This window comes from Anomalospiza imberbis, chromosome 1 (assembly GCF_031753505.1).
Source record: "Anomalospiza imberbis isolate Cuckoo-Finch-1a 21T00152 chromosome 1, ASM3175350v1, whole genome shotgun sequence".
In the NCBI taxonomy this organism is placed as follows: Eukaryota; Metazoa; Chordata; class Aves; order Passeriformes; family Viduidae; genus Anomalospiza; species Anomalospiza imberbis.
Genome location: NC_089681.1, coordinates 47952496 through 47965444, shown reverse-complemented (window position 1 = coordinate 47965444; position 12949 = coordinate 47952496). Strand labels below are relative to the sequence as shown.

Here is a 12949-nt window from a genome sequence, read left to right as displayed (position 1 = left end):
GTTCGCTCCGTCCTCACCGAGTCTCGGTCGCTACGTCCCGAGTCTCACTGCTCTCCACCTGCCTCCTCCCCTAACTCATGTCCACACTAGCTCCCGTTCCATCACCTCAGCCCCTGACACGACACTGGCACCCCCTTCCCAGCCCCGCCGCCCTGGGGCACGGCCGGGGACGCTGCCGCTGGACACCCCCGCACCTGAGCGGGGCACTCCCACGGGCACGGGGCACTCCCACGGGCACCGTCCGCTCCCCGCGCCTGCCGCCCCCCGACCCCTCTCCTCTCGCTGACAGAGCAGGAGGGGCGGCACCTGCGGGTCCGCCCCATTCTCCTCCCCTCGCCTCCCCTCCCCTCCTCTCGCCGAGAGAGAGAGAGAGACACCGAGACCCGGAGGGAGAGAGAGAGAGACGGTGGCACTGAGGGCGCCGGGAGGGACTGCCTGAGCGCAGTGCTCGGCGTGAGGGGAGGGAGGGGGAAATTAAAAAACCATAAACCAAACCCCCAAAATTTCAAATATTTAAATTTAAACAAAAAAGTGAGGGAGGTGTAGAAGGCGAGTGCTTCAACTTTTTCTCTCTCTGCCCAGCAAGGTAAGGGAGCGGCACGGGGCTTTGCTTCGCTTTCTCGCCGGTTTCTGGGAGGGCACAAAGGTAGCGGGATGGGGCGGCGGCGGCATCTCCTCTGACGGAGTCGCTCTCGGCGTTGTCACCCCGCGGAGCGCAGCCCCGGGGGCGGCGGCGGCGGACTGAGGACTGCCACCGGCGCGGCGGGCAGCATCCGTGTCACCCGCGGGCTGCGGGCGCCCGCCCCTGGGTGGGCTCCAGCCCTTTGTTACCGGCGTCTTGGATCGGGGCGGGGGGAATCACCCGAGCGGATGGGGCAAGGTGGGGGTGGGAGAAGCTTGGCCGGGGGGCTGCGGGAGCAAAGCAGCCGCTGTGGCCGGCCGGGCGGGCGGCGGGCAGCCGAGCCTCGGGACGAGGCGGGCGCGGGGGGTGCAGGTGGCTCAGCCGGGGAGCGGGCAGGCGGCCGGTGCGCCCCCGCCCCGCGCTGCCATGCGGCCGGCCGCCGGCAGAGGGGGCTCGGCGGCCTCGCCCCCCGCGCCCGCGGGAGGCTGCGCCCGGGGCGGGGAGGGCCGGCCGTGGGTGGCCCGCGGGACGCGGGGGTGTTTGGGGGCGCTTCTGGACGTGTGCAGGCCGGGTTTGAGGAGGGAGGGGAGGGTAGGGCGCCGGCCCCCCTCGCGGCTGTCGTTGTGGCGGAGGGACGGCTGTGTCCCCGGGAGACGCGGCGGCCCCGACGCGCGGTGGCGGCCGCGCTGCCCCGCGGGCCGTGTCACCGGCGGCCCGTCCGTGATGCTTCCACCGCAGGGCAGCTGACCGGCACGGCTCCTTTGCTGTTGGGAAGTAAGGGTAGAACGAGGGAAAAGCGGCTGAGATGAAGCCGGCGGCGGCTCCCCGCGGCAGTTGACAGATGTGTACAGGGGCTTTTAGGTACCGCCGGGTCTGGCCCTTGTCTCCCGGCGCTCCCGAAACCTCCGGAAGATGAAAACTTTGTGTACACCATAGGATTTCGGCCAGCTCAGCGGGTGGGCCAAGCCTTGCTGTTTGTTTAGGCCCCAAGCCTGCAAATATTTATCCATATTCTGAAATTTAGGAATTATCAATGGTTTGAAGTGCGGGAGACTCTTTCAGTTACCCCGTGGAAAATTATTTCCCATGTCTGCTGCTTGTCAGCATGTTTGCTTTGAATACGCTCAAGATAGGACCTTTTTTACATTATTCCATTTGCCTTTCTTTGAATTCATGCCTCTTCACACTTTTCTACTGAATGATACTTTAAGTGTTATTGAAATAATGCTCCATATTCTTTATACTTCACTGATACCTTTTTACAGAGAGCTTTTTAAAAGATGGAAATAAAAAGGCTGCTAAGAAGAAAATGTTGTGTCTTATTGCCTGACTAGGAATTACTGAAGTTTTATTTAATTTATTTTTACATTTATTATTCTTTTTTGAGAGGTGAAGCAAATAGGTGCATAGTCCAGTTGCAGGTACAGTTATGTATGTGGCTTCTGAGACAGGTAAAGCTTTGAGCACTTTCAAATACTGTAAGGCACACCTCAGTTTGGCTTTTATTAAGGGATATGTCCTCTAAAGAGAAACAAGGATGGGTCTTATGTTGATGGAAAAACTTATTACATATGTGCTAGTGGATTAAAAAAATCTTTACAGATTTTAAACATTGTCCTGTTGAATTTGCTTGTGAGTACAACAAAAGCGCTTATGAAGCTAGAAGATTAGCTTGTTAAATACCTCTTTGCAAAGCAGGGGGAATTGTGTGAGTATTCTCAGAGCTGTTGAGAAATATTTAGTTATTTGTCATTTTTAACATTGGTGAATTTTGTACATATGCATACTTTTTCTCATGTATTCTCAAGTATTCCCAACAAAATACTCCAGAAAGTCAATAAATAATGCTCAATATGTGCCTATCTGTTTAAATGATTGGGTTCTGAGCCCTAAAGGTTTAATTCACCATCTGCAAATACAGATAAAAAAATACAGTGTTTATTTCTACTTACTGTTAGTAGTGTTCATGCAAAACAATTTTGTTCTAAGGTGTTTAACAGGAAAAAAAAATAGCTACAAGAAACAATTTGTACATACCAGGAATTTTTATTGGTTGGGTTTGGCTGTAGATAATGTAACAATCATAAATAGTGAGGATTGTTTGGTAAGACAGTTTTTAAGTCCAGGATGTAATACTAAAGGAAATAAGCAGTAATAGGTGAGCTGATTAGTGAGCTTTTACCTTGACAATTAAATTACGTGAAGTTTCTTAAGATCGCATGAGGACATCACAGATGAAAGGAGGGGTGATCTGACTGTGTGAAAAGTTTGTCTAGAATTCAAAAAAAGCACATTTGGTTCAAGGTCTTCTGAAACACGTAGCTGCTGGCATTGGTATTTGGCGGTTCAACAAGTCATGTCCAAAGTATTTTGCAAATACAAGGGAAAGAAAATTTGGAGTCCAATTTAGGAGACTGTAATTAGTTGCTATGGGATATAGAGAATTAAACTGTTTTTAAAGGAGAAATATCTGTACCTTGAAGCCGGTCTCACTATGAATGCTGGGCTGTTTATTCAGTGTGAAATTAGACTCAGTATAATGTCAAAAATATATGCTAGGAAACCTTTTAGTGAAAGCTGAAAAATGATTGAATGCTTTTCTCTCTGATTTTCAGTGCTTCTAGGAAATTTGGAGTGGGCATAGGACATGTGAGGATTTTACTTTCAGTGGCATAACCAGTTTTGTCATACCTTTTATATTAAGCATGTTGTTTTTAAAAGTGCTTTTTTTGCTTTGTATGGTTCTGTACCATATGTTTTGTGTTTAATTCCTTGAATGACCACTGAAACACAGCCAACTTCGGGTAAATGTGGCAACTGTTAACTAGTGCTTAGCAACAGTGCACAATAATCAAGACGGGAAGCAAGGAAGAATACCATGTCTAATTGAAACCATGGGGGGCTTTTAGCTAGGTAGGACGTAATTAACAAAACATGGAGCTTGGACATGATATTAAGGCATCACGTCTTGACTCTTGCCAAAAAAGGATTGTGACATCAATAATGTAAAAAAAAAACATGTCAGGTATTTTGCTTTACACCTTGGAAGAACAGCCTCTTTGATACGTATGCTTTGCCTATTCTTGCATAATCATTTATTGCATGTAATGCAAAAGATGCATTTTCTTTTGTTTCTAAAACATAATTGTGAGCAGGAGAACTGTTGGGAAAACTGACAAATGAAGGAGTAATAAGCCTTGACATTCTGACAATCGTGTCTTTTAGAGAATTAGTCCTGTGAACTGGAGTTCATTAGATATAGAAAGCAATTAAGAGATCTCTAATATCCTGAAATAGATTACAGCAGCAGTCATAAAACAACACTAAACTTTTACAATTAATGTGTTGTTACTTTTTTTTCAGAACTGTTGACTTTCCTCAAACCCTGTCTTGTCATTACTTTCTTTAATATGTTAAGGAAAGTATTGCTTGTAAGAATATATGTTCAAAATGCTTTTGCCTAGTATAGTTTCAGGTTTTGTTGTTGTTTTTTTTTTTTTTTTTTTTTTTTTTTTTTTTTAATTCCAGACCTGATAATTTTGTTTCATGCTGTATTCTGTGTGGAAATACATTCATGGACCAATTTTATTTCTTGAATAACCCAAACACATCTTGTTTCTAAGAACTCTGAAGATATTCTCGCATAATAAGGAGAGACCTAGTGAATAAAGCTTCAGTAAGTCATTGCAAAAGCTTACCTACAACTCTGAGCAAGCTACTATAGCCCCTGTTAATGGATTTGAATTTGCAGGTAGGTAGTGAAGATGACCCAAACCAAGGAGCCATTTTTTGAAGGTGCATGTACTGGTGAACTATCCAGTAGCATTAGGCTCTTAATAATTAAATAGAATCATTCATGTTTTTATAATCTGGAAGTAAAAAACACAGGATATCTGTTGGAGGAATGTAGATGACAGAAATTTGGAACAGAGTTTATTCACAACGGGGACAGCCAAATTTTGTACAGTGTTGTTGTTGGCTTGGAAGTATCAAACAGAAGTATGAAGCTCTTACAGAAATTATAGGCTGGATTGATGGGCCAAGGCCAATTGTATGAGGTTTAATGAGGTAAAGTGCCAAGTCCTGCTCTTGGGTCATGATAACCCTGTGCAACACTACAGCCTTGGGAAGAGTGGCTGGAAATGTATGCGGTGAAAAAGGACCCAGGGTATTGCTTGACAGCCAGCTACACATGAGCCAGTGTGTGCCCAGGTGGCCAAGAAGGCCACTGGTATCCTGGCTTGTATCATGCACTGTGGCCAGCAGGAGCAGGGCAGTGATTGTTTCTCTGTATTCAGCTCTGGATGAGGCTGCACCTTTAATCCTGTGTTCCATTTTGGGCCCCTCAGTTCAGGACGGGCGTTGAGGTGCTGGGGCATGTCCAGAGAAGAGCACAAGAGCTGATGATGTTTCTGAAACACAAGTCCTATGAGTAGTGGCTGAGGGAGGCAGGATTGCTTAGCCTGGAGAAAAAGAGGCTCAGAGGAGACCACCTTGCTAGATGGGTGTTGATCTCTTCTGTCAGGTAACTAGGGATGGGACAAGAGGAAATGGCTTCAACTTCCACATAAATTCTGTATGGCAATGTTTGTACAGCATTGTAACAGCCTGCCCAGGGAAGTTGCTGAATCACCAGCCTTGGAGGTATTTAAAAGTGTAGTCATGGCATTTAGAGACATGGTTTAGTGGCGAACTTGGCAGTGCTGTGTTGATGCTTGGACTCAGTGATCATATAGGTCTTTTTTGACCTAAATCATTCTATGATTCTGTGATTCTAAAATGTAATTAGGTTTGGTTTGGATGACTGCTGAAGCCTGGTGAGCTGGTTTCTGTTGTCTTATTCTGTCACACAATAATGTCACAATTTCTGTGAAATTCTTTTGGGACATGAGAGACCGTAGAGAATTGTGTAAATGACTACTTTCATTGAAGTGTATTTAATGTTTTTCTCATTGAGTTAGCATTTTAAGTTCCGTGGCACCTAAGATGTTTAGTAAAAAACTTCCATATACTGGACCTGAGAATCTTGCATCATATACTGTCATATACTTTCATTAATTTGCATTTGATTTTTTTTAGGAGTTACACTACACTAACTAATAAAATGTTCATAAAATATAAAAGATAGGAAGAACTATATAAAGTTATAAAACTTTATATAGTTTCAAACTATGTCACTCTTCTGGTGACATAAAATCACCAGAAGAGTAAGAAGGTAGGGGGCAGCCTGAGTCAGTATGACAAGATATGATTGATTAATAGTGATCATGTAAGGTTTTAGAGAGAATATTTTGAGGTAGTTTTTCAAACTGCTGGAGCTGTGCAGAGAAAACAGTGTGGGCAGACCTAAGATACTGTTACTTAGGAGATTACCAGACATCTGTTGTACTGGTTCCATGAACAAGCCTGGAGTGACTAGTTTTGTGAAATGCTGTGCAGCGATCCTCTTGTTCTCTGTCTCCTATCTCCATCACTGGATGTAATTAGCTCTTTTCAAGACCATTGGTGTGATTTGATCAGAGCACTTTGAGGCAAGTGAAGAAGTTAGTTACTGAATGTAACTGTAGTCTGAAACACACTCTATTAATAGTCTTCTTTTTTAAAAATGAAGATTCATCTGTGTGTCTCACCAAAAGTGATACTATTTCCCTAGAACTTACAGTGTGAAGCTTCTTTAGATGGCTATTTTAAGCTGCTGAACATTTTCCTGGTACTTCTGTCCTTTTGTACCAAATTCTGCTGCACCTCCCTCTGCAGCACCAATTTTTCTGTTGAATGGAGTGCACAGCACCAAAATTTCAGAGAAATCAGTAGCCTTTTTTGAAAGGCTCCGTTTCTGCTGCTTTTTTTCTCTAGAGCCTTAGTAAATTTAAATTTGGCTTCATAAAGAATATTAATGTGCATATGAGACATTTTACCTCTAGCATTCTGCATATTTGAGAGCTATGATTTGTCCCTCCCTTTTCTTTTGTAATGCTACCTCCAACTTCAAAACTTGCTTTCTTATAGACTCCCAGGTCTGTAGGCATAAGGAAACCTAAGCACAATTTTTCTGGGAGTGTGATAGTTAAATTATGCTTTTAATTTGGTAGAATTCCCCAATGCCACTTCCCCTGCCTCCTCTCCTTCTCCCCCACCTGCTTTATTTCCAGCTCTCTTTTAAAAGTTAGAGGTGGTCATATGCAATTGTAATGCCAGTGCTCGGGGAGACTTGTATATACTCTGAGTTGTATGGTCCTTTGTTGTGTTATCACTCGGGAGTAATTGAGTAATTAGGAGAGTGTTTGGAAATTGCTGTAAGCCTGATCCTCCACAGTCTTCCTAGTAAAGAGGAAATGATCACTTATTAAAAAAGTGAAGTGTGGCACACCATTCTGGGCTTAGTGAGATCCAAGCTGTTTCTCCATCACACCCACTTCAAAGAGATGGCGTAGTGGTAAGGAACAGCAAATGCAAATAGCTGAACTCAGCTGCTTCTGATGCTGTAAGGACTCTGGGCAGCTACCTCTTTACACTGGAATCACTGGTGAAATAGGGATGTTCACAGCAAAGTTTTATAAATATTACTAATGCCTACTTATGCTCATAATGAGGAGCATATGTGACAAAACTGTGTCTTGATGGCTTGATTTGGGATTTGCAGAGAGCCAAGTGCTCTGTTCCCCATCCTGAGTCCCATGTCCTTTTCCTGTTGGTACAGTACTTCACTGCTATTAGTTCTCTTCTTACTATCTCCTTGGTGATAACGTGTTTTGCAGTGTACAATTGCATCTCAGTTTTGCCATTCAGGAGAACAAGTCATCTACTTTTACTGCTTTTGTTCCTGCCTCACTGACCATCTCCCTGTGGCTTCTCAGGAAGTCTCCCAAACTCTGTGTTGCTTTGCAGCGTTAGATGGCTTTATTCTGCTGTTCTTTTACACTTTCAGTCCACTTTGAGAACAGCTGTTTAATTAAGAAAGCTTAATCTTGTAACTTCTTTAAACCAGTTATACAGAATCAAATTCTTATTGCAATTAGGTGATTCCTTTGGGAAGACTGCAAAATAGGTCTTGATTTTTACAACTACAATGCACTGAATCAAGAAGTGGGAAACTACAAGAGTCATGTTGTATGTGACATTTAAAAACATCATGGTTTCCCATTCTTGTAAAAAATGCTTTCAAAAATTAATATGTATAGATAAGATGTTAAGATACTCTTGTTACTCTTTTGAATCTGAACCTCCTAGAGGGATATTTCTGGTTGTGAGAACAGTAAGAAATTAGGTGTATTAGCCAAGTGATCAGTACCACCCCACAGAGGAGCAGTTTTGAAGAAAACATAGAGGAGAAGGGTGGGAAAGGCAAAGCCATCCAAGAACACTTTAATGCCTCCAGCATGCCAGAGGCACACCGAACTACCAATGGGATATTTAAAGTAGAAAATCAGAGTGAAAAATATGCATATCCTCAGAGTCCCTTTTGCAGCAGGTAAATTTTGACAGTTAGTACCTGCCATATTTTTATTTTTTCAGTAGGAGAGTCAGCACTCCAATTTCCTTTTGAGCAGGATGAAGACAACTTATCTGCCAGACTGTGGACTTGGAGGAAGAAGGTGAAATAACAATCATGATTATAGTAGATGTGGAAGGTGAGCTGGATTTCAAGGGCACAAAGATTAAAACATTAGCAGTCACAAACTTTTGTATCAAGAGCTATGAAATGACAGGGCATCTAAACATACAGATTTTTTAGTTTTGTTTTGCTGCGTTAACTTAATCTTCTTTCTTACTACATGTCTGGAAATGTTTTGTGTGCTGCAAGGAAAATACATAGGCAGTTGCCTTCCCCAAAGTACTCAAAGCTAGAGAGGATAGTGTGTATGTATGTGCATGTACATATATACACATATATGAAAGACAAGAAGATGTGAATTACAAATGCTGAGGTCTTATATCATACTGGTCCAAGACATTAGTGGGTCTTTAAAGAAGATTCTTTTTTAAAATGATTGTCTAGCTGAGATGATTTATACCGTTTTTTGTGTTGTTGACAGTTTTCCTTTAGAAACCAGAAGTTCTTAGTGGGTAGTAGATGTGCCACTAGTAATGTTATTCAAAACAGAATGCCTTGGAAGCTTTTAAACAAAGGCCACCACCACAAAAAAAAAAAAAAAATTAATTTTAAACAGCAGATGTGACCTTGTGGCAGAAAAGCCTGAGAAGGAAGGGGAAAAAAGGGATTCTTCTGGCTGCTCTCAGCTATTATAATGAACTGTGTTGCTTGTTGACTGCCCATCTTTGCTGTTTTATTGAGAGAAGTCTTGTGTCTGGTGTCTCTGCAGATAAATGCTCAATTTTCATCTGCAGCACAACTGAATGGCTTTCGATCAAGCTTGGCTTTGGGATTATTCCAGTTGTCACATGCATTTGGTGTAGAAAGAAGGAGGCCATGCTTGTACTAGGATTTAAGCACTCCCTTACACAGTGCAGTGTAGGTTTTCAGCTCCATTTGCTGTCACTGTAGTAAATCCATTTCTGATTATGTGCTAAAGCCAGACAGATTAACTGCCAAGTTGAACTTGTGAAGTTATGTATGTGTTGCCAGAGTCCCTTCTACTGGAAAAGGCAGCTCTATATAACCTGTAGACTTGGAACAGTTAAAAATTCATCCTAACATTGTTGCTTTGATGTCTGTTAGAAAGCAAAAAAAATATTTTTGCTTTTGATTACCATGTTTAAAGAATGCTGTCCCAGCAGTGTAATAAATGAGAACTGGATCTGGGACTTAGTTTCAGTAAAATACCGTGTTCTTCCAGATGCTTTTTAATTGAATCTTCCTGTGAAAATGGGCTCAACTTCAAATTCAATAACATGCAGTTGAGGGGTTTAAGGCTGAAAAAGACAGAGGAATGCAACAGATGCTGCATAGTTTTGATACTTCTTATGTTGGACCATACTGATACTTTAAGCTTGTGTTCTCTATTCTGATTCACTTTATAAACAAGAACATCATGAACCTCAGTGTTTAACCTTGGCACGACTGGATCTTTACTTTATAGGTCACTAACAGTTTGTCCAAGTTGCAAAAACTGCATGTTGGGAAACAGATTAAGTATTTGTATCAATAAAATATTAATTTCCTTTAACAAAAGCTGTTTTGTGCTTTGGGCTTTTTATTTTTAAGAAACAGACCTTCAGTCCTTGATTCGTTGTACTCTAGCTGAGAATCACTGGGAACCTCACAGTTAGATTTGACAGGATAATAAGTCAAAACTATCAATGCAGATCAGCCATGAACCAAAATAAATCAAAATATGTGTTGTTTTAATAGGATTTCCAATATGGCCCTGCCAAGAGTGTGAGTTTGGACTGGTTGACCTTCTGAGTTCTGTTGTTGGTTTTAAAATGAGGTAGTACAAAACCCGTGAAACTTGGCAGTATTACCTATTGGTGAGATACATCTTCCTGAAACAATTAATCTGACCCAAGGCCTTTGCAAAAATACTCAAGGAACAGGCTACTGGCAGCCTGAACTATTTTGTTCACCTGCTTTGCACTTTTCTTCTTTCTGGTCATTTTTCTGCTATGTGCCAGATGTGCTTTCTGTATATCATCAGAAATGTGTGCTGGTTGCACATCCAGTCACATGCATCAACAGAGAGACTCCATGAGTTCTGCTACTGGCAGCTCTCTGCTGGTCTTGTCACCTTGGTGGATGGCAACAGAAATGGTCTGGTGATTGAGGCATCGCTGGGCGTGTGTTAATAGGAAGGCTGGAAAGCTTGAGTGACTCCCTAAGAGGTTGTTTGGCCTGTCTGGGATGGAAGATTGAGCATCAAAGGGTAATAATGATACCTGATGGATTGACATTGTTGCATTGTCTAAAATCAGTCTGTCTAGATTCACATTCATAACTGAATATTTTACGCTAAGAAAACTTGGAATAAGCCCAGTAGTATTTATTTTGAACCTTTTTCAGGGCTAAAATAAAGCATGCATAAAAAGGAGATATTTGTTATTTCAGTCAATCACTCCTTATTTTGTTAAATAGTGAGATTTGGGAACTGCAGTTTTCAATGGCATGCCCTCCAGCATCTTTCAATTGAGTTGTGTGTGTGTCCATATGTTTCATTTTTCTGGACATGTTGATTCTTATGTGATGATTATGTGGGTTGCAGTTTCTCCTTGACATATTCTAGCTGAACACACTCCATATGTAGAGGAAAACCGGCCAAGTGTAGAAAGAAGGGTGTTGTGCTTTTTTGTTGCAATTATGAAAAGAGGAACGGAGGCTGGATGATAAAATACCTTTTCCTGCTTCAAATTATTACCTGAATACGTCGTGGGAGATTGAGGTTTTGTAAAAAAAAAACATAGCCAGGTGGGGGAAAAGAACTAGAAATCTGCAACTGCGGATTGAATTTTCTTTGAGAAATTCCACCTCAGGAAGAAGCTGACTGGCAAGTTAACAAGAGCCAGAAAGCAGAACTGTTTTATGATTCATTGTCCCAAAGACAGAAGCAAGTGCATTTTGAGGCCATATGCCTGGAAGGAGGCTGGCCTCAGGATGAATTAATTGAAACAATTCTGTCCTCCCTGTTCCAGAGTGCAGTTCATGCTGAGAGGGACTGATAGATTTCTCATTAGGAAATGCTTGTTGAAAATGTGGTCTATTCTCTGTGTTGTCACACTGCCTTTCTGATCTGGAATAAATTATATAAACTATGTTCCTTTCAGCCAGTGTGCAGCGATAAGAGAACACGGGGGTGAATCTTGTGTCCATTCTGTCCTTATGTGTGCCAGGAAAAATAGTCCCAAACGAAATATATAAGCAGAAAATTGTTTTAAGAGAAATGTCCCCTTTTGACACTTTGATGTCGCACTGGGGAGTAAATAGTTAAATGCAATGCCACCATATAGCCACATGAAGGATAATACTCAGTTTCTGATGTTCTTTGTTTTGGAAATGAGGCTTGCAATTATGTACTTGCAGTTTTTTACCGGCTTACCTATCCCTGTAGGTTATCCCTTTTGTAACTGCTTCTCTGTTTCTATGGATAAACTTATTTTTACATAACTGCTTTTAACTGATGTTCACTGTTCTTTACCATTCTATTCTTCTGCCCATCCTTTAATGAAGAGTAGTTCTATTATGATTTTAATAAGACTGAGGAATGTTCTTATGTTTTGAACACTGCCTATGGTTATTGTATTCTATGAGAAAAAAAGGATGAGGACTTGTTTGGATCATTCACAGATACAAGCTTTATTTTGCTGTTGAATGGCTTAGTTCAAGGTAAAGAGTCAAGTTAAACTGATTATAATGATAGACTGTGTTAGAAGACCTAGAGTTCTAAACTAGTAGTTTGAGAGATGGAGAATTCAAAGAAAATACGTTGTGATTTTTCTAAGAAAAAGATATTGGAATGCAGTCTCTTCAGACCTCATTTCATAGAATCGTAGAATTATTGACACAGATTTGAGGAAAGCTTGTGTCCTTTTACATTTCAACCAAAAAACATGCAATGTGTCCAGAGATACGACCTTGCCCAGCGAATATGGAAATTTCTTTGGTCACTGAAGAAAAAGCATGATGGTTTACTTAAGAGGGAAAAGAAAACAACCTTTCTTTCCCCCCTTAGGTGGTTCTCCCTCTCTTACCATGGCAGAGTGGTGTAAGGCACATATAGTTAAATGTAAGGGAAAACACCTCTTTTAAAACTATAATAAATGCCTATGCAAAGCTATAATGTATGTTTTTCTCCCAGATGATGGTCTATGTATTAGCAGGTAAAGAGTATGGAGCTTTTGCAGCTGTGGTATATTTTACACCATTTACACTGATGAACAGAAGAAACAAAACCCTTGCAGTCCATAATTAATATTTATAGAGAAATTGCTGACGTGCATTAGAGAAGGGTTATAGTTTCATGTCTTATTTAGCCAAATTCTGAATGTGTTAGAAAAATAAGTATATCCATTCCTGAATAACTCTGGGATGACTATCATTGCCTGCCTGATAGGAGGGACTAATTTTGGTAAAGAATTGGATTTAATCTACAGGTCTCTTGCTCAGTTGTGAGGAAGCCAAGAAAAACAGCTGTAAAATGTTGATGGTGGCCATGAATTTACATAAATAACAACTTACTTGCTTTCACATGTATACTCAGGGTGATATTACAATGTGGACTTGTGTCTGCAGAAGATCCGGTTTTATTTCCAAATTCTGCCACTGAGAGATAGCACATGGCTTCTACATGCCTCAGATTCCCCCTCTCTAAACCAAGGGTGTTCTTGGCCTGGGAGTTTTTGAAGCACTATAGGGTAGTAGTGATTTGCTTCTAA

General features: G+C 41.7%; 1 protein-coding gene across 1 annotated transcript in view; it reads left to right on the top strand.

The window, feature by feature from the left end:
* Positions 1-363: 363 nt before the first annotated feature.
* Positions 364-12949, top strand: part of GREB1L (GREB1 like retinoic acid receptor coactivator) — a 132556-nt gene continuing 119970 nt past the window's right edge. Inside the window, 1 exon segment of the mRNA XM_068190944.1 lies at positions 364-586. The gene's annotated coding sequence lies outside the window, so the exon portion shown is untranslated.